General features: G+C 39.7%; 2 protein-coding genes across 8 annotated transcripts in view; one reads left to right on the plus strand and one right to left on the minus strand.

Moving 5' to 3' along the window:
* rnf150a (ring finger protein 150a) overlaps positions 1–21,679 on the minus strand; it is a 106,046-nt gene that overhangs the window by 61,588 nt on the left and 22,779 nt on the right. Inside the window, exon 1 of one of the 6 annotated variants that reach the window (XM_062032321.1) lies at positions 3,523–3,565. The exons of the other annotated variants lie outside the window; for them this stretch is intronic. The gene's annotated coding sequence lies outside the window, so the exon portion shown is untranslated. Of the gene's footprint in view, positions 1–3,522; positions 3,566–21,679 lie in introns of those variants that run through there. 6 annotated transcript variants of the gene reach the window in all.
* LOC133639197 (uncharacterized) overlaps positions 1–21,679 on the plus strand; it is an 86,458-nt gene that overhangs the window by 2,893 nt on the left and 61,886 nt on the right. The window lies entirely within an intron of this gene.

The following is a 21,679-nucleotide window of genomic DNA, read 5'->3' on the forward strand; positions in this document are numbered from 1 at the left end:
TCATTTCCTCCTCTCCTCACATCCAAAACAATGACAGTGCAAGTTGGTCAACTCAGGTATCAGCATCCAACTTCCATGATGTCCGGCCTTCATGCCAAGAGCCTAAAAACTCTAATGTGAGTGACTTTATTAGATACTTTGCTCGCCGGGAAATAGTAGCAACAGGACTACTGCAATTTAACGACAAGCCTCAACATTTCAGAGCTTGGAAACGTTCCTTTAAAAATGCAATAAATGGATTAGAACTAACAACAAGTGAAGAGATGGACTTGATGTTAAAGTGGCTTGGCAAAGAATCCTCTGAACACGTAGAACAAATTAGAGCCATACACATTAACAACCCAACCAAAGGTCTCAATATGATGTGGGACAGACTTGAGCAATGTTATGGCTCAGCTGAAGTGATTGAGGATACACTCTTCAAAAGAATTGATATGTTCCCCAAAATCACATCCAAAGACTACACAAAACTAAGGAAGTTTAGTGACCTGCTCATGGAAATGCAGAGTGCTAAAGCTGAAGGAGACCTTCCTGGTCTTGCGTTTTTGGATACCGCAAGAGGATTAAATCCAATTGTGCAGAAACTTCCCTTCAATTTGCAAGAAAGGTGGATCACAGTAGGAGCTAAATACAAACGCACACAACGTGTCCCCTTCCCACCAGTCAATGTTTTTGTAGACTTTGTAACGCAGGAAGCTAACTCAAGAAATGACCCCAGCTTTAACTTTACATCGTTCCCTGACGTACCCAAACTCGACAAACTGCCATGGAGAGCATATAAACAAAAAGAAATTTCAGTGCACAAAACTGATGTTGTCTCCCGTTACAATTTAGATACACAAAGAACGGCAAACAAAGCTGTAGACAGCGACAAGCTTTGCCCAATTCACATGAAACCTCACCCCCTCTTGAAGTGCAGATCATTTCGAATGAAAACACTCGATCGAAAAGCATTCTTAAAAGAGAACCACATTTGCTTCAAATGCTGTTCTTCATCTACACACATTGCAAAAAACTGTATGGTCAAGATACAGTGCTCTGAGTGTCTTGATGAAAAACACTGCGCTGCTCTTCACCCAGGACCAGCACCCTGGCTTAGAGTAACTGAACCTGCAGCAGAGTATGGCGGGGAGAGTGACTCCGCTAAGTCGGAGGAGATCACGTCCAAGTGCACACAGGTTTGTGGCGTGAACGAAGCAGGCAGATCCTGCTCTAAAATTAGTCTTGTTAAAGTGTACCCAGCAGGCCATCCTGAACAAGCAGTAAGGCTCTATGCCATCCATGATGAACAAAGTAACAGGTCGTTAGTATGTCCTGAGTTCTTTGAATTGTTCAATGACCGTGGCCCTAGTTCCCCTTATTCACCAAGGACATGTGCTGGTACTAAAGAAGCAATGGGCAAGAGAGCTACAGGATATGTAGTGGCAGCCATAGATGGTTCAGTCCACATCCCATTGCCTAGCCTCATTGAATGTAGAAATATCCCAAACGATAGAGATGAAATTCCCACACCCAGTGCAGCTATGCAACACAGTCATCTAAAGTCAGTAGCTCACCTTATCCCTGACCTGGACTCTAATGCCCCCATACTCATGCTTCTCGGACGGGATGCTATTAGAGTTCACAAAGTCCGTAAACAGATAAGTGGCCCTAACAACGCACCCTATGCACAAAAATTGGACCTCGGGTGGGTCATAGTAGGAAACGTGTGTTTAGGTGATGTCCACAAAACTCTCGCTGTGAAGACGCTGTTCACAAATACAACTGAGAAGGGGCGTCCTACAATGTTTGAGCCATGCCCCAATGTATTTAATGTAATAGAGAGACATTGTGAGATACAAGTTCCATTCAGCTTCAGCACTCAACTTGTGGATAGCGCTTGTGAACCTGATCATTTAGGATGTAATGTGTTCAAACAAACCAGACATGACAATTACATCGCACCCTCCATTCAGGACAAAGCCTTCTTGAAAATAATGGAAGAAGGACTACAAAAGGACACAGACAAGAGCTGGACAGCTCCATTACCATTCAAGTCGCCACGTCAAAAACTCCCTAACAACAGACCGCATGCCCTGAGCCGCTTAATGTCTCTTGTTCGTAGCTTTGAAAGGAAAGAAGAAATGAAGGAACATTTCATCACGTTTATGGACAAAATATTTGAAAACAAACATGCAGAGCTTGCCCCTCCACTGAAAGACGAAGAGGAATGTTGGTATTTGCCACTATTCGGTGTCTACCACCCTCGCAAGCCCAAACAGATTAGGGTCGTCTTTGACAGCAGCGCGGAGTACAAGAATGTGTCACTAAATGATGTGTTGTTGACAGGACCAGACCTTAACAACTCACTGTTAGGTGTCCTAATACGCTTCAGAAAGGAAGCTGTTGCCTTCACAGCCGACATTGAACAGATGTTTTACTGTTTCAATGTTCGAGAGCAAGACAGAAATTACTTGCGTTTTTTGTGGTTTCGTGACAATGGCATTTCCAAAGACATTGTAGAGTATAGGATGAGAGTCCACGTCTTTGGGAATAGCCCATCACCAGCAGTGGCCATATACGGCTTACATCAGTCTGTTCTACGCAACCAGCCAGATTGTGATCCAGATGTCAAGCAGTTTGTCACACACGACTTCTACGTAGACGACGGACTCAAATCCCTCCCCACTGTTGAAATGGCCGTGTCCTTATTACAAATAACCCGTGACACACTTGCAAACTCAAATCTAAGACTGCATAAAATAGCAGCTAACAGAAAAAAGGTACTCGAAGCATTCCCTTCACAAGATCATGCCAAAGACCTAAAGGACTTGGACTTTGAAGCTGATTCAGTCCCCATGCAACGTAGCCTGGGTCTCCTTTGGGACCTAAAGAAAGACTGCTTCACCTTTAGAGTGTCAGACGAGACAAAGCCCTTTACTAGACGAGGTGTTTTATCAACAATAAACAGCCTTTATGATCCATTAGGCTTTGTAGCTCCAGTAACAATGCAGGGAAAGTCCATTCTGCGTGAACTTATGGCAGAGAATGGAGACTGGGATGCACCATTGCCCTCAGAAATGGAAGAGTCCTGGACCCTGTGGAAAGACTCACTTAAAGAACTGTCCAACTTGACCATTCCCAGAGCATACACAGAAATTTCTCCCTCAACAACTACAAAAAAAGAGTTGTTGGTATTTTCGGACGCATCTACTAAGGCTACAGCTGCAGTGGCCTATTTAAGAGTAACAGATGCAGCTAGGAACTGTGAAGTAGGCTTTGTTTTAGGTAAGGCAAAGTTAGCACCACGCCTAGATCAGACCATACCAAGATTAGAGCTTAGTGCTGCTGTGTTAGCAGTCGAGCTTGCAGATCTTCTCACTGACGAATTAGGCTTTGAAATAGACTACACTGCATTCTATACAGACAGTAAAGTAGTTCTAGGTTATATCCACAACGAGACAAGAAGATTTTATGTCTACGTGGCTAACCGTGTTACGAGAATCCGCAAATCTTCTCAACCAAGCCAATGGCATTACGTACCGAGCAGCCAGAACCCAGCAGATCACGCCACACGTTCTGTTCCTGCTTACCAGCTACCCCTTAGTAACTGGCTCACTGGCCCTGACTTCATGCTCCAAGATCAAAGTCCCTCAAATGACTTTTTTGAACTTGTTGAACCTTGCACAGACTCTGATGTCAGACCACAGGTGTTTACACTCAAAACCACAATCTCAACCAAACAACTTGGCTCTGACAGATTCAACAAGTTTTCGACATGGAAGTCTCTCAAGCGTGCTGTTTCGAGACTACTACACATCATACATAACTTCAAATCACTGCCAAGCAAAACCAATCACTGCCGTGGTTGGCACTACTGTGAGACAGGACTCACTGTAGACGAGTCAAACCAAGCCCAAAACATAATTATTCAAGCAGTACAACAGGATGTGTATGCCAAGGAATTGAAGTGTGTGCAAAAACACGATAAACTACCCCGAACCAGTCCTGTCAAGAACCTAGACCCCTACCTGGATGAAAATGGACTTCTTAGAGTAGGAGGTCGCATCTGTGATTCAAACTTGAGCCCAGGTGAAAAGAACCCACTCATAGTTCCTGGCCAACACCATATTGCAGCTCTTCTCATTAAGCACTACCACGAGCAGACCCGACACCAAGGTCGCCTTTTCACAGAAGGAGCTGTTCGCTCTGCAGGATGGTGGATTGTAGGTGGCAAGAGAAAGGTGAGCACAATCATCTATCATTGTGTAACCTGCAAAAGACTTCGTGCCCCTATGAGTACACAAAAAATGTCGAACCTCCCTCCAGACCGTCTTACAACGGACCCCCCATTCACTAATGTGGGCTTAGATGTTTTTGGCCCATGGTTTGTGTCTTCACAGCGCACAAGAGGAAGTATCATCCAAAATAAAAGGTGGGCTGTCTTATTCACATGCTTGAGTATTAGAGCAGTTCACATTGAGGTGATAGTCTCTCGATACCTCTAGCTTTGTTAATGCATTCAGACGGTTTCTGGCAGTAAGAGGACCTGTAAAAAGCGTTCGTTCTGATAGAGGTACCAATTTTGTCAGCGCATGTAAAGAACTGAAGATCCCCTCAAATTTAGACAACACAGCTGTACAAACGTACCTTAAAGATCACGGATGTACATGGACTTTTAACCCTCCACACGCTTCCCACTTTGGCGGGTCATGGGAAAGAATGATTGGACTTGCCCGGAAAATATTGGACACAATGTTTTTCCAGCTCAAGACCACTAAACTCACTCACAAAGTTCTTGTCACCTTTATGGCAGAAGTGGCGGCTATTATAAACGCAAGACCCCTTGTCCCTGTTTCATCGGACCCAAGTGACCCTTTCACTTTGACTCCGGCCACTCTTATAACCCAAAAGGTAACCCCTCTTAAGGCTCCAGTTGGCAACTTTACAGCGTCAGACCTCTACAAACACCAGTGTCTGATGCAAGGGCTGTTTAACACCTTTTGAATGTCATTAAACCTGCTGACAACGCTCATCGGTCTCCAGAGTCGTGACGTAAGAAAGGTGTTAAACAGCCCTCGCATCAGACATGCACCCCTAACGGCACAAGGATTGTCTATTCATGGAATACATAGATTTCAGCAGGATCTACCCCAGTCTGCTGACATGCAAGCAGAGTAGTAGATTTTTGTAAAAAGCTTTTATAATTGTAAAGGATAATGTTTTATCAACTGATTGCAATAATGTACATTTGTTTGAACTATTAAATGAACCAAAAATATGACTTATTTTATCTTTGTGAAAATATTGGACACAGTGTGTTGTCAAGCTTATGAGATGCCATGCAAGTGTAAGCCACTGTGACACTATTGTTCTTTTTTTAAATTTTTATAAATGTCTAATGATAATGTCAATGAGGGATTTTTAATCACTGCTATGTTGAAATTGTAACTAATATTGATACCGTTGTTGATAATATTCATTTTTGTTTCACTACTTTTGGTTTGTTCTGTGTCGTGTTTGTGTCTCCTCTCAATTGCTCTGTTTATTGCAGTTCTGAGTGTTGCTGGGTCGGGTTTGCTTTTGGAATTGGATTGCATTGTTATGGTATTGCTGTGTATTGTTTTGTTGGATTGATTAATTTAAAAAAAAAAAAAAAAAAAAATCGATTTCCTTGAAATGAGAATCGATTCTGAATCGCACAACGTGAGAATCGCGATTCGAATTAGAATCGATTTTTTTTCCCACACCCCTATTAATTTGTGTCTATTACTGATTTTTTAGCGTTTGAATTTTGTAAACTGAATTTTTTTTACATCAAATTATGCTGACAATTTAATTGAAAACAAATTCAGTGTTTTTTAAATCCATCTAAGAAAAATTCAGTGCAAAAAAATGTGCTACTTCAAAATGGAAGACTCACTTCAGGTAAACTAAGACAGAAGCATTCGATCCTGTCTCAATACCAGCCAATGAGGTGTCAAGTTTGAAGTCACATGACACGGGTCTTGCATAACTGCATAAAAAGGGCAGTTAATTGGGCTATCTTTGCATAAAACAACATCATTAACATTTCAAAGCGGCCCGCTGGATATTTTCAAACTATATTTTTTGCGTTTGAGCTTCGTAAACTGAATTTTTTTTTACATCAAATTATGCTAACAATTTAATTGAAAATAAATTCAGTGTTTTTTAAACCCGTAAAAATTCAGTGTAAAAAATTTGCTGCTTCATAATGGAAGACTGACTTCCGGTAAATTAAGACAGAAGCAATCGATCCTGTCTCAGAACCAGCCAATGAGGTGTCAAGGTTGAAGTCACGTGACACGGGTCTTGCAAGACCGCATAAAAAATGCGGTTAACTGGGCTATCTTTGCATAAAACAACATCATTAACATTTCAAAGCGGACCGCTGGATATTTTCAAACTATATTTTTTGCGTTTGAGCTTTGTAAACTGATTTTTTTTTTACATCAAATTATGCTAACAATTTAATTGAAAATAAATTCAGTGTTTTTTAAACCCGTAAAAATTCAGTGTAAAAAAATTTGCTGCTTCATAATGGAAGACTGACTTCCGGTAAATTAAGACAGAAGCAATCGATCCTGTCTCAGATCCAGCCAATGAGGTGTCAAGTTTGAAGTCACGTGACACGGGTCTTGCAAAACCGCATAAAAAGAGCAGTTAACTGGGCTATCTTTGCATAAAACAACATCATTAACATTTCAAGGCGGCCCGCTGGATATTTTCAAACTATATTTTTTGCCTTTAAATTTTGTAAACTGAATTTTTTTTACATCAAATTATGCTGACAATTTAATTGAAAATAAATTCAGTGTTTTTTAAATCCGTCTAAGAAAAATTCAGTGCAAAAAAATGTGCTGTTCAAAATGGAAGACTCACTTCCGGTAAATTAAGACCGAAGCAATCGATCCTGTCTCAGAACCAGCCAATGAGGTGTCAAGTTTGAAGTCACGTGACACGGGTCTTGCAAAACCGCATAAAAAGAGCAGTTAACTGGGCTATCTTTGCATAAAACAACATCATTAACATTTCAAGGCGGCCCGCTGGATATTTTCAAACTATATTTTTTGCCTTTAAATTTTGTAAACTGAATTTTTTTTACATCAAATTATGCTGACAATTTAATTGAAAATAAATTCAGTGTTTTTTAAATCCGTCTAAGAAAAATTCAGTGCAAAAAAATGTGCTGTTCAAAATGGAAGACTCACTTCCGGTAAATTAAGACCGAAGCAATCGATCCTGTCTCAGAACCAGCCAATGAGGTGTCAAGTTTGAAGTCACATGACACGGGTCTTGCAAAACCGCATAAAAAGAGCAGTTAACTGGGCTATCTTTGCATAAAACAACATCATTAACATTTGAAGGCGGCCCGCTGGATATTTTCAAACTATATTTTTTGCCTTTAAATTTTGTAAACTGATTTTTTTTTACATCAAATTATGCTGACAATAAATTCTGTGTTTTTTTTAAATCCGTCTAAGAAAAATTCAGTGCAAAAAAAAATTTGGTGTCAAAAAATTTGCTGCTTCAAAATGGAAGACTCACTTCCGGTAAATTAAGACAGAAGCAATCGATCCTGTCTCAGAACCAGCCAATGAGGTGTCAAGGTTGAAGTCACGTGACACGGGTCTTGCAAGACCGCATAAAAAATGCGGTTAACTGGGCTATCTTTGCATAATACAACATCATTAACATTTCAAAGCGGCCCGCTGGATATTTTCAAACTATATTTTTTGCGTTTGAGCTTTGTAAACTGAATTTTTTTACATCAAATTATGCTAACAATTTAATTGAAAATAAATTCAGTGTTTTTTAAACCCGTAAAAATTCAGTGTAAAAAAATTTGCTGCTTCATAATGGAAGACTGACTTCCGGTAAATTAAGACAGAAGCAATCGATCCTGTCTCAGATCCAGCCAATGAGGTGTCAAGTTTGAAGTCACGTGACACGGGTCTTGCAAAACCGCATAAAAAGAGCAGTTAACTGGGCTATCTTTGCATAAAACAACATCATTAACATTTCAAGGCGGCCCGCTGGATATTTTCAAACTATATTTTTTGCCTTTAAATTTTGTAAACTGAATTTTTTTTACATCAAATTATGCTGACAATTTAATTGAAAATAAATTCAGTGTTTTTTAAACCCGTAAAAATTCAGTGTAAAAAAATTTGCTGCTTCATAATGGAAGACTGACTTCCGGTAAATTAAGACAGAAGCAATCGATCCTGTCTCAGATCCAGCCAATGAGGTGTCAAGTTTGAAGTCACGTGACACGGGTCTTGCAAAACCGCATAAAAAGGCAGTTACAGTTAACTGGGCTATCTTTGCATAAAACAACATCATTAACATTTCAAAGTGGCCCGCTGGATATTTTCAAACTATATTTTTTGCCTTTAAATTTTGTAAACTGAATTTTTTTTACATCAAATTATGCTGACAATTTAATTGAAAATAAATTCAGTGTTTTTTAAACCCGTAAAAATTCAGTGTAAAAAAATTTGCTGCTTCATAATGGAAGACTGACTTCCGGTAAATTAAGACAGAAGCAATCGATCCTGTCTCAGATCCAGCCAATGAGGTGTCAAGTTTGAAGTCACGTGACACGGGTCTTGCAAAACCGCATAAAAAGAGCAGTTAACTGGGCTATCTTTGCATAAAACAACATCATTAACATTTCAAGGCGGCCCGCTGGATATTTTCAAACTATATTTTTTGCCTTTAAATTTTGTAAACTGAATTTTTTTTACATCAAATTATGCTGACAATTTAATTGAAAATAAATTCAGTGTTTTTTAAATCCGTCTAAGAAAAATTCAGTGCAAAAAAATGTGCTGTTCAAAATGGAAGACTCACTTCCGGTAAATTAAGACCGAAGCAATCGATCCTGTCTCAGAACCAGCCAATGAGGTGTCAAGTTTGAAGTCACGTGACACGGGTCTTGCAAAACCGCATAAAAAGAGCAGTTAACTGGGCTATCTTTGCATAAAACAACATCATTAACATTTCAAGGCGGCCCGCTGGATATTTTCAAACTATATTTTTTGCCTTTAAATTTTGTAAACTGAATTTTTTTTACATCAAATTATGCTGACAATTTAATTGAAAATAAATTCAGTGTTTTTTAAATCCGTCTAAGAAAAATTCAGTGCAAAAAAATGTGCTGTTCAAAATGGAAGACTCACTTCCGGTAAATTAAGACCGAAGCAATCGATCCTGTCTCAGAACCAGCCAATGAGGTGTCAAGTTTGAAGTCACGTGACACGGGTCTTGCAAAACCGCATAAAAAGAGCAGTTAACTGGGCTATCTTTGCATAAAACAACATCATTAACATTTCAAGGCGGCCCGCTGGATATTTTCAAACTATATTTTTTGCCTTTAAATTTTGTAAACTGAATTTTTTTTACATCAAATTATGCTGACAATTTAATTGAAAATAAATTCAGTGTTTTTTAAATCCGTCTAAGAAAAATTCAGTGCAAAAAAATGTGCTGTTCAAAATGGAAGACTCACTTCCGGTAAATTAAGACCGAAGCAATCGATCCTGTCTCAGAACCAGCCAATGAGGTGTCAAGTTTGAAGTCACATGACACGGGTCTTGCAAAACCGCATAAAAAGAGCAGTTAACTGGGCTATCTTTGCATAAAACAACATCATTAACATTTGAAGGCGGCCCGCTGGATATTTTCAAACTATATTTTTTGCCTTTAAATTTTGTAAACTGATTTTTTTTTACATCAAATTATGCTGACAATAAATTCTGTGTTTTTTTTAAATCCGTCTAAGAAAAATTCAGTGCAAAAAAAAATTTGGTGTCAAAAAATTTGCTGCTTCAAAATGGAAGACTCACTTCCGGTAAATTAAGACAGAAGCAATCGATCCTGTCTCAGAACCAGCCAATGAGGTGTCAAGGTTGAAGTCACGTGACACGGGTCTTGCAAGACCGCATAAAAAATGCGGTTAACTGGGCTATCTTTGCATAATACAACATCATTAACATTTCAAAGCGGCCCGCTGGATATTTTCAAACTATATTTTTTGCGTTTGAGCTTTGTAAACTGAATTTTTTTACATCAAATTATGCTAACAATTTAATTGAAAATAAATTCAGTGTTTTTTAAACCCGTAAAAATTCAGTGTAAAAAAATTTGCTGCTTCATAATGGAAGACTGACTTCCGGTAAATTAAGACAGAAGCAATCGATCCTGTCTCAGATCCAGCCAATGAGGTGTCAAGTTTGAAGTCACGTGACACGGGTCTTGCAAAACCGCATAAAAAGAGCAGTTAACTGGGCTATCTTTGCATAAAACAACATCATTAACATTTCAAGGCGGCCCGCTGGATATTTTCAAACTATATTTTTTGCCTTTAAATTTTGTAAACTGAATTTTTTTTACATCAAATTATGCTGACAATTTAATTGAAAATAAATTCAGTGTTTTTTAAACCCGTAAAAATTCAGTGTAAAAAAATTTGCTGCTTCATAATGGAAGACTGACTTCCGGTAAATTAAGACAGAAGCAATCGATCCTGTCTCAGATCCAGCCAATGAGGTGTCAAGTTTGAAGTCACGTGACACGGGTCTTGCAAAACCGCATAAAAAGGCAGTTACAGTTAACTGGGCTATCTTTGCATAAAACAACATCATTAACATTTCAAAGTGGCCCGCTGGATATTTTCAAACTATATTTTTTGCCTTTAAATTTTGTAAACTGAATTTTTTTTACATCAAATTATGCTGACAATTTAATTGAAAATAAATTCAGTGTTTTTTAAACCCGTAAAAATTCAGTGTAAAAAAATTTGCTGCTTCATAATGGAAGACTGACTTCCGGTAAATTAAGACAGAAGCAATCGATCCTGTCTCAGATCCAGCCAATGAGGTGTCAAGTTTGAAGTCACGTGACACAGGTCTTGCAAAACCGCATAAAAAGAGCAGTTAACTGGGCTATCTTTGCATAAAATAACATCATTAACATTTCAAGGCGGCCCGCTGGATATTTTCAAACTATATTTTTTGCCTTTAAATTTTGTAAACTGAATTTTTTTTACATCAAATTATGCTGACAATTTAATTGAAAATAAATTCAGTGTTTTTTAAATCCGTCTAAGAAAAATTCAGTGCAAAAAAATGTGCTGTTCAAAATGGAAGACTCACTTCCGGTAAATTAAGACCGAAGCAATCGATCCTGTCTCAGAACCAGCCAATGAGGTGTCAAGTTTGAAGTCACATGACACGGGTCTTGCAAAACCGCATAAAAAGAGCAGTTAACTGGGCTATCTTTGCATAAAACAACATCATTAACATTTCAAAGCGGCCCGCTGGATATTTTCAAACTATATTTTTTGCCTTTAAATTTTGTAAACTGATTTTTTTTTACATCAAATTATGCTGACAATAAATTCTGTGTTTTTTTAAAATCCGTCTAAGAAAAATTCAGTGCAAAAAAAAATTCCGTGTCAAAAAATTTGCTGCTTCAAAATGGAAGACTCACTTCCGGTAAATTAAGACAGAAGCAATCGATCCTGTCTCAGAACCAGCCAATGAGGTGTCAAGGTTGAAGTCACGTGACACGGGTCTTGCAAGACCGCATAAAAAAGGCGGTTACCTGGGCTATCTTTGCATAATACAACATCATTAACATTTCAATGCGGCCCACTGGATATTTTCAAACTACAGGAATTAAATTTGAATGGTTGAGTGACACACGAAGCTCTGCAGAACAGTGAAATATTGAAGTTGTGGATGTTTTTTTTACTATTTGCGTTTGTTTCGCCGTATTTGTTGCTCTTGCTCGATTATAAGAGGTCCATCAAGGAGGTGGTCTGCAAGAGTGCAACGTACATATTTTTAATATTCAGTGTTTTATTGGTAATTTACATTGTAAATCCCACATTCTATATTTGTATGTACATTGTCATATAATTCAGTAAAATAACTAAAGTGCAATCTGTTTGGAATGTTCCGTTAAGTTTTTTTTAACTGAAAAAGACATTTGAATGTACATGAAAATACAGAATGTGCAGGGATTAACAATATGAACTATGAACAATAAAACACTGAATATTTAAAAGGTATGAACGTTGCTCCTCTACTGCAGACCACCCCGTAGTTCGATATCTTTTATCTTCGAGCAAGACTAACAAAGATGCAACAATAAAGGCAAAAGGATAAAAAAAACATCCACTTATTAGATATATCAGTTCCTATGGTCACCAGCGTGTTTATCTAGCACTCTAAGAAATAAAACGTTGGATTTAATTGATAAAGTTAAGGCAATCTTTTCCACAAAACTGTCAATTAAGTGTAAAATAATATGGTTGTTATCTGCAATCTCAATGGTCACATATATCAGAAGTGAAATTGCTGTGTAAAGGTTACAACTTTGTGTAATTGCCACTATTTAACAGCATTAATTAAAACGTAATCACACTTTGTTCATTTTATTGACCGAATTACCTTGGGTTTAATCAACAATATTAATTTGGATTTAAGTGTACCACTTATAGTGCTTTTAGACTTCATTAATTTGGTTAATTATGATTTAATTAATAGTTTTATTCATATGTTAAATGTTTAGGTGTCATAACAACTAGTGTAAAAAGGTTCTTGAGTTGTCACCTGATCTCTGTAGTTAAGTGTTGGACCTTTCCTGAGGCGTTCTAAGGCTATGTCTACACTAAGTCGGATAACCCCTTAAACCAGGGGTCGGCAACCTTTACCACTCAAAGAGCCGTTTTGACCCGTTTCACAAATTAAAGAGAACAATGGGAGCCACAAAACTCTTTTGAAATTTAAAATGAAATAACACTGCATATAAAAATTATTTTTTTTTGCTTTGTGCTATGTATAAACAAACTATTATGGGTTACATTTATGAAATCAATGAACGACTGCAGAGAGGATGAAATAACATTTCTGCATGCAACAAAACGTTTTTAACTCCGAAAAAGACGTCGGGTTGAAGGTTAAGTAAAATACTTAATGTCTATTTAAGTCCTCCTTGTAGTAATGAAAAAACAAAACGCAGAACTTAAATTATCCACTGGCAGAGAACCAAAAATGCAGTCCTCTCTCTCTGTGCCGTCATCCTTTTACTGGCGCCGTGCAGTCAGCTGCCAACCACAATAGAAAAAGAAGAGAGTGTGGAATCCAATGAGCCAGCTTGTACCTAAGTTACGGTAAGAGCGAAAAAAGATATCTCTTGAACTGCATTCTAGTCCATCACTCTAATGTTCCTCATCCACAAATCTTTCATCCTCACTCAAATTAATGGGGTTATCGTCCAAATATCTCTCGCTCCATTGTAAACAACGGGGAATTGTGAGCAGCACTACCGCTTGTGACGCCACGCTACTTCCGGTAGGGACACGGCTTTTTTTTAATCAGCGAGCAAAAGTTGCGAACTTTATCGTTGTTGTTCTCTACTAAATCCTTTCAGCAAAAATATGGCAATATCGCGAAATGATCAAGTATGACACATAGAATGGATCTGCTATTCCCGTTTAAATTTTAAAAAATCATTTCAGTAGGCCTTTAAACGACCATTGTGTGTGTGTGTGTGTGTGTGTGTGTGTGTGTGTGGACACGGATAAGGTTCGGTGGGATTTACCCTGGATAACCTTACCTGGCTTAGTGCAGAAGGGGCCTAACACTTAACTACAGAGTTCAGGTGACAGCTCAAGAACCTTTTTACACTTGTTTACACCATACTTGCCATTCTTGAGACCTCCGTATTCGAGAGATTGGTGTGGGTTCAGAGTGTGGCGCATATTTGTAACAGTGTTAAAGTTGTTTACACGGTCACCCTCAGTGTGACCTTTATGGCAGATGATCAAGTATGTCTTGCAGTCACTTACGTGTGTCTGTGGAAACCGCATACAACGTGTGACCGGGTATGGTGAAAAAGGTTGTATAGGACGCTAAAGGCAGTGCCATCACGGCACGCCCTTGATATTGTTGTCTGGGTGAAAATCAGGAGAAATTCGGGAGAATGGTTTCCCCGGGAGATTTTCGGGAGGGGCACTGAAATTCGGGAGTCTCCCGGAAAAATCGGGAGGGTTGGCAAGTATGGTTTACACACAAACATGAACATTTATTCTGTGCAGGCCAGTCAAGTTCATCCACACCAGACTGTCATCCATGTCTTTATGGACACTGGTGCACAGTCATGTTGGAAGAGGAAGGGGCCCGCTCCAAACTGTTCCCACAAGGTTGGGAGCATGGAATTGTCCAAAATGTTTTGGTATCCCGGAGCATTCAAAGTTCCTTTCACTGGAACTAAGGGGCCAAGCCCAACTCCTGGAAAAACAACCCCACACCATAATTCCTCCTCCACCAAATTTTACACTCGGCACAACGCAGTCCGAAATGTAGCGTTCTCCTGGCAACCTCCAAACCCAGACTGGTCCATCAGATTGCCAGATGGAAAAGCGTGATTCATCAGTCCAGAGAAGGCGTCTCCACTGCTCTAGAGTCCAGTGGCGACGTGCTTTACACCACTGCATCCCACACTTTGCATTGGACTTGGTGATGTATGGCTTAGATGCAGCTGCTCGGCCATGGAAACCCATTCCATGAAGCTCTCTGCGTACTGTACGTGGGCTAATTGGAAGGTCACATGAAGTTTGGAGCTCTGTAGCAACTGACTGTGCAGAAAGTCTTTGCACTATGCTGACCTCTCTGTCAGTTTACCTGGCCTACCACTTGGTGGCTGACTTGCTGTTGTTCCCAAACTCTTCCATTTTCTTATAATAAAGCCCACAGTAGACTTTGGAATATTTAGGAGCGAGGAAATTTCGCAACAGGATTTGTTGCACAGGTGGCATCCTATGACAGTTCAGAATCAGAATCAGAATCAGATCAGAATCAGAATAGTTTTATTGCCATTGTTTGAGAACGGGTTCACAAACTAGGAATTTTTCTTGGTGCAAACGTGCGACATAAAACACATATAACACATATTTGGTATAAAAAGAGCTGTGACTGAGCTATCAGATAGACTTAGGAGCTGCTGTTAGGAGTTCTTGTTCATTTGCCTGATGGCCGAGGGGAAAAAACTGTTCAGGTGGCGGGAGGTGTGGGTCTGGATGGAGCGTAGTCTCCTGCCTGAGGGGAGAGGGGAGAATAGTGTGTGTCCAGGGTGAGAAGAGTCAGCTGTGATCCGACCCACACGCCTCCTGGTCCTGGAGGAGAACAAGTCCTGGAGGGATGGGAGCTTGCAGCCAATCACCTTCTCAGCAGCACGTACGATGCGCTGCAGTCTATTCTTATCCTGGACTGTGGCGCCGGGGAACCACACTGTGATGGAGGAGGTCAGGATGGACTCTATGATGGCGGAGTAAAACTGCACCAGCATCTCGGTCGGCACCTTAAGTTTCCTCAGCTGCCGCAGGAAGTACATCCTCTGCTGGGCCTTCTTGATGAGGGAGCTGATGGTCAGCTCCCACTTGAGGTCCTGGGTGATGGTGGTGCCCCAGAAACGGAAGGAGTCCACAATGGGGACGGGGGTGGGAGAGTCAATCAGGGTGAGGGGGGATGGTGGGGCTGTGACTTTCCTGAAGTCCATGATCATCTCCACTGTTTTCTGGGCGTTCAGCTCCAGGTTGTTGAGGCTGCACCAGGACGTCAGCCGGTCCACCTCTCTCCCAATGTTCCTCATAACAGGTTTAGCCAGTTTCAGTCTCTGTCTGTATGAAGGGATTAAGTGCACCATCACGTGATCTGATAGTCCAAGAGCAGCGCGCGGGACTGCATGAAAAGCTTTGCTCAATGTAGTGTAGCAGTGATCCAGCGTGTTCTCCTCTCTGGTCGGGCATTTAATAAACTGTCTATACTTTGGTAATTCCTGGCTCAAATTTCCCTTGTTAAAGTCACCAAGCACGATAACAAGAGAGTCAGGAAAAGACCGTTCCACATGTAAGATCTGTCCTGCGAGCGCGCGCTGAGCGTCACGCACGTCCGCGCCGGGCGGGATGTAAACAGCCACGAGAATGAATGAAACAATCTCACGCGGTGAGTAAAAAGGGCTTACAGTGGATGAAGAAATATTCCAGAGAAGAAGAACAATGTTTAAAAATCGCTGCCACGTCTGTGCACCAGCTATTGTTGATAAAGAAGCATAGTCCCCCGCCTCTTTTTTTGCCAGAGAGCGCCGCGTCTCGGTCCGCGCGGAGGAGATGAAAGCCCTCCAGTTGAAGCGCGCTGTCCGGGACACTCGCGCTCAGCCAAGTCTCCGTGAAACACAACACACAGGATGAGGAGAAGTCCTTGTTCCTTCTCATCAGCAACGCTAGCTCGTCCATCTTGTTGGCAAGTGAGCGGACGTTGGAGAGGAAGATGTAATCTCCGTCCGCGAAGACGGACAAGTGCACCCGCTCGCTTTCCTCTTCGGTGCGTTTTCCCTCTTTTGAGCACAGAATGGACCAAATCCGCAGCTGACGCTAAGATGACCGGTAACAAGTCCACAGGGATGGTGGATCTGATGTTCAGTAGCTCTTCACGGGTGTAAGAGCACCCGGAAACACAATTTATGTACAAAAACAAACAAAACAGAGCGCACAAAAGCACCGAGGCAGCCTTCATCGGCGCCATGATGATGATTTCCACGCTGGAAATCAATGAGAGCGGCCCATTCTTTCCCAAATGTTTGTAGAAACAGGCATGGAGACTAAGTGCTTGATTGCATACACCTGTGGCCAGGCCAAGTGATTAGGACACCTGATTCTGATCATTTGGATGGGTGGCCAAATACTTTTGGCAATATAGTGTATCTCGGTTTCATTAACTTAAAAACAAAACGCGCCTGCGAAGTTAACTTCCAAAGAGGGCTAAGCTAGCTTAGCCTAAATATAACATACTATAGTGGATGTGCCTATAAGACTATTGTATTATTTGTAAACTTATTAAAGTCTCAGGTTTGTTACTCTGTAATATACAGTTTCGACAAAAGCTTTTATAAAGTTCAACAAACAAATGTGATTCACGTTCCGATACTTACATGCCGACCGCATCCATCTTCCGTAGTCATGAAGACCAAGTGCGGGTCTGAACATGCAGCCTCCACAAAACAGGTGGCGCTGTAGCAAAAAGCCAAGGGGTCTGAACGTGTGCGTCCACAAGTGCGGGTCTGAACGTGCAGGCTTCTCAAACTTGGTCATGTGAACAACCAGCTTATGTTCAAACATTTATTCTTTCCTCTATGAATAGATCCAAACCTGTCTTCTTCGTTACGTTTACCTGGACATCGTTATCCAGCACCATCTGCTGGTCACATTGTGTATCACAGTCAGTTTAGCTGCATACCATGACGCAGAAACCATGTGTCACTCAAAAGTGCAGATTTTAACCATTGGAATTATTTCTATAGTTTGAAAATATCCAGTGGGCCGCATTTAAATGTTAATGATTTTGTATTATGCCAGTGGTTCTCAAACTTTTTCACCAAGCACCACCTCAGAAAAAACTTGGCTCTCCTAATACCAACACCATAATGACCAACATTAAAATACATCACAGGGCTTCCCACACATTCATTTATTTGTGGCGGCCCGCCACGAAAGAATTACGTCCGCCACAAATAAAATAAAAAAATAAATGAAAAAAATTAAAATAATTTTTTTTTTTTTGTCCTCTCCAGCTTCTCAGGCAAATCATACAGTTGATGTAGATGCCCATATCGGCTGTTCAGATTTACTTTACAAAAGAGAAGTGTAGGATACTTCTCTTGTCGCCTTTATTTGTATTTGACTTTATTAAATGTATTTATATTAGAAACACAACATGTGTATATAACAAAGGGTGCAAAGTCTGCAGGCAGTAGGAAACACATGGTTAAGTGTATGGAAAAAAACTGATGGCAGTCTAAAATTCAATATTTTTGGAGCTCTTTGTTCAGTGGATCAGATGTTTGATGAAGCTCTGTGTCTATCTACCACTACTACTGTTTTCTGTTTATTTGTTACTGACTGTGGCAGGACACCTCTGCCTCTGTTTCACTTTATGTTGCTGGTAAATAATATGCTTGTAGTAGTAGGCTAAAGTTAAATTATTTAGTATGCACTAATTAAAGGGGCAAAGCTTTGAGACATTTTAGCTTTTATATTTTATAAGATATATTTTTTGTAAGAACCACAATTAATAAATATATTTCAGTGATCAACTTATTGTTCAAATCTGTATATAAATATGTACATAAAGTGTTGTAATTATATTGTAAAATGGATGGATGGATGGATGGACGTTTAAAACAAAACTGTTATTATTAATTAGTAAGTATACATTTTTTGAGCCTTTTTAGAGAAAATCAAATCATTGTAGTAAATTATGCAAATTACTCGATGATGTCATGGTGACCACGCCCATAGCCACGCCCCCACCGCCACAGGTATCTTGGCAGTTTATGGGAAACACTGCATCAGCGTAGTAGGCCTAAGTAAACAAATCGTTTGAACAGTAACACCGTGTTTGAATGTAGGAAAATAAAACACTGTACCGGTAGTTTAATCAAGTGATTATTTGGCGGGTACCACAGTTTGAGAATCACTGTATTATGCCAAGGTAGCCCAGTTAACTGCCTTTTTTATGCAGTTTTGCAAGACCCGTGTCACGTAACTTCAAACACCTCATTGGCTGCTTCTGAGATATGCTCGATTGCTTTAGTCTCAATTTGGAAGTGAGTCTTGCTTTTGGAAGCAGCAAATTTTTCCACGCTGTATTTTAAAACAACTTTTTTCAATGAAATTGTCAGCATAATTCAATGTAAAAAAATTCTCTTTGTGGCCTTGCTCATTTTAATTTACCAGCACCAGGCCAAGTAAGGCCGATATGAAAAAGTAAAGTAAAAAAGTAATGTTCGTGTGTGTGTGTGTGCGCTGGTGCAGGTACACTGAAAAACTGAAATCTAAGTAAGATTAAATATCTCAAATAAGGGTGATATTTGCTTATTTTCTGTCTGATAAGATAATTATTCTCACTAAGCAGATTTTATGTTAGAGTGTTTTACTTGTTTTAAGTGTTTTGGTCCTAAATGATGTCAGTAAGATATTACAGCTTGTTGCTGAGATTTGATGAGCTATATTGAGTAAAACATGCTTGAAACTAGAATATCAACTGTTGCAAAGCTGTGTCATCAACACTCACAAGTATAAAACTACATTTGCAAAGTAAACATTTCTTATTTCAGGCATAAAAAAAAAAATCATGATTTTGACAAAATTGTGTCTCATAATTAAAACAGATGACAGCCAAATGGACTTTGCTGTTTTATTTCCAGTGAAACAATAGAAAATAGGTACTCATATAGTAGTACAGTTGGCACAGTACAGTAAACTCACAGTTAATATTTAAACATTTAACATGTGACATTTCTAACAATTTTGAACAGAGATAGTTCATGCACATTCAGATAAATTCTTCAAAATTACAATTTTAAAAAATGTTGGCCGGGGGCCGGGCTGTATATATGCGCACTAATTGACTGAAAGAGCACGCACTTGGCGCGATGATGTCATGTTATCCATGGAAAAATGCATTTTTAGACCATATGATTTGCCTGAGCGGCTAGGAGACCCCGAGAGTAACAAGCGCTTGCCTTGTTGCCTTTCCATTAAGAACAATAAATTTGTTTTTAGTATAAGTTTGCTGGTTTCAAGAAATGTAATGCCGAGCGCATATCATTATGTCAAGATAATGGCACTAGCATTTACTTTATTTAAGAATATTTTTCAACATATTAAGCAAAAAGGTCTCTTTTTTTTTCTACCAAGAAAAGTGCACTTGTTATTAGTGAGAATATACTTATTTTAAGCTATTTTGGGGTCCATTGAGGTTAGCTAATTTGACTTGTTTTGGAAAGTCTTGACAAGCCAAATTTTCTTGTTCTATTGGCAGATGGTTTTGCTCAGTTCAAATAAAATACCCCAAATTTTTGTATTTTTTTTTCTTGTTTTTGAACACTGACTTTTTGCAGTGTAAACGAGAGGTCGTGTCTTCTCCTCCACTGTGAAATCAATCAATCATAATGATCTCAGCATCGCTTGTGGACAAAATGGAACGAATTTTAGCGATATTACGGAGATGAAAGAAGGCCGTTTTAGTAACACTCTTAATGTGTGACTCAAACGAGAGAGTTGGGTGGAAGATAATACCCAGATTCTTTACCGAGTCGCCTTGTTTAATTGTTTGGTTGTCAAACGTTAAGGTGGTATTATTAAATAGATGTCGGTGTTGAGCAGGACCGATAATAAGCATTTCCGTTTTCTTAGCGTTGAGTTGCAAAAAGTTAGCGGACATCCATTGTTTAATTTCATTAAGACACGCCTCCAGCTGACTACAATCCGGCGTGTTGGTCAGCTTTAGGGGCATGTAGAGTTGGGTGTCATCAGCATAACAGTGAAAGCTAACACCGTACTTGCGTATGATGTCACCTAGCGGCAGCATGTAAATACTAAAGAGTGCAGGGCCAAGAACTGAACCCTGGGGAACTCCGCACGTTACCTTAACATAGTCCGAGGTCACATTGTTATGGGAGACACACTGCATCCTGTCAGTAAGATAAGAGTTAAACCAAGACAAGGCTAAGTCTGACATCCCAATACGCGTTTTGATACGCTCTAATAAAATTTTATGATCAACAGTATCGAAAGCGGCGCTAAGATCAAGAAGCAGCAACATATATGAAGCATCAGAATCCATCGTTAGCAATAGATCATTAGTCATTTTTGCGAGGGCTGTCTCCGTAGAGTGATTTGCCCTGAAACCGGACTGAAAAGGTTCACAGAGATTGTTAGACGCTAAGTGTTCATTTAGCTGCTGTGCTACAATTTTTTCGAGGATTTTCGAGATAAACGGAAGGTGGGACACCGGCCGGTAGTTTACCAGGAGATCAGGATCGAGGTTAGGTCTTTCGAGTAAAGGATGAATAACCGCTTTTTTGAATGCTAGGGGAACAGTGCCAGAGGAAAGTGATAAGTTTATAATATTTAACACTGATGGACCTAGTAATACAAAAAGCTCCTTGATAAGTTTCCCAGGAATTGGGTCAAATAAACATGTTGTTTGTTTTGTCCCATTTACACATTTTGACAATTCCTCCAATGTTATTTCATCAAAGAGAGAGAAACTATTTTGGAGGGCGGTATCCATCGTATATACGGTCGTATTTGTGTTAATAGAACCCAGTTGTAGCTGAGATGCATTGTCTTTAATCTCTTTTCTAATGACTTCAATTTTCTTATTAAAGAAATTCATAAAGTCATCTGCTGTGTGGGTGGAGCTACTGGGAGGAGTCCCTTGTTGGGTTAGCGATGCTACTGTACTAAACAGAAATTTAGGATCATTTTTGTTGAGGTGGATGAGATTTGAGTAATATTTAGCTTTAGATGAGGTAAGCATGCGTTTATAAGTCCGCTTTGGTCCGGGCCCATCACAATTAAAGCCTGCTTCGTCAATTCTTCCATACTTGCGAGCGCCATTAATGTACTCCATGCAAAACTTATTTTTTCTTATTTTTTTTTACCTCTACAGCAATTGTCTCCTTTCCACGCTGATCTGTAGAGTTTTGGGACTCATTGAGTTCGCAAAATGGAAAAAAAAGGCGAAAAAAACACAGAAAAGGCACACACACGCTGAAGCACTGAGAAGTGACTATAGTTTAATATAGTCTACTAAAGTATAGC

The sequence above is a fragment of the Entelurus aequoreus genome, linkage group LG22, assembly GCF_033978785.1.
Source record: "Entelurus aequoreus isolate RoL-2023_Sb linkage group LG22, RoL_Eaeq_v1.1, whole genome shotgun sequence".
NCBI classification, from domain to species: domain Eukaryota; kingdom Metazoa; phylum Chordata; class Actinopteri; order Syngnathiformes; family Syngnathidae; genus Entelurus; species Entelurus aequoreus.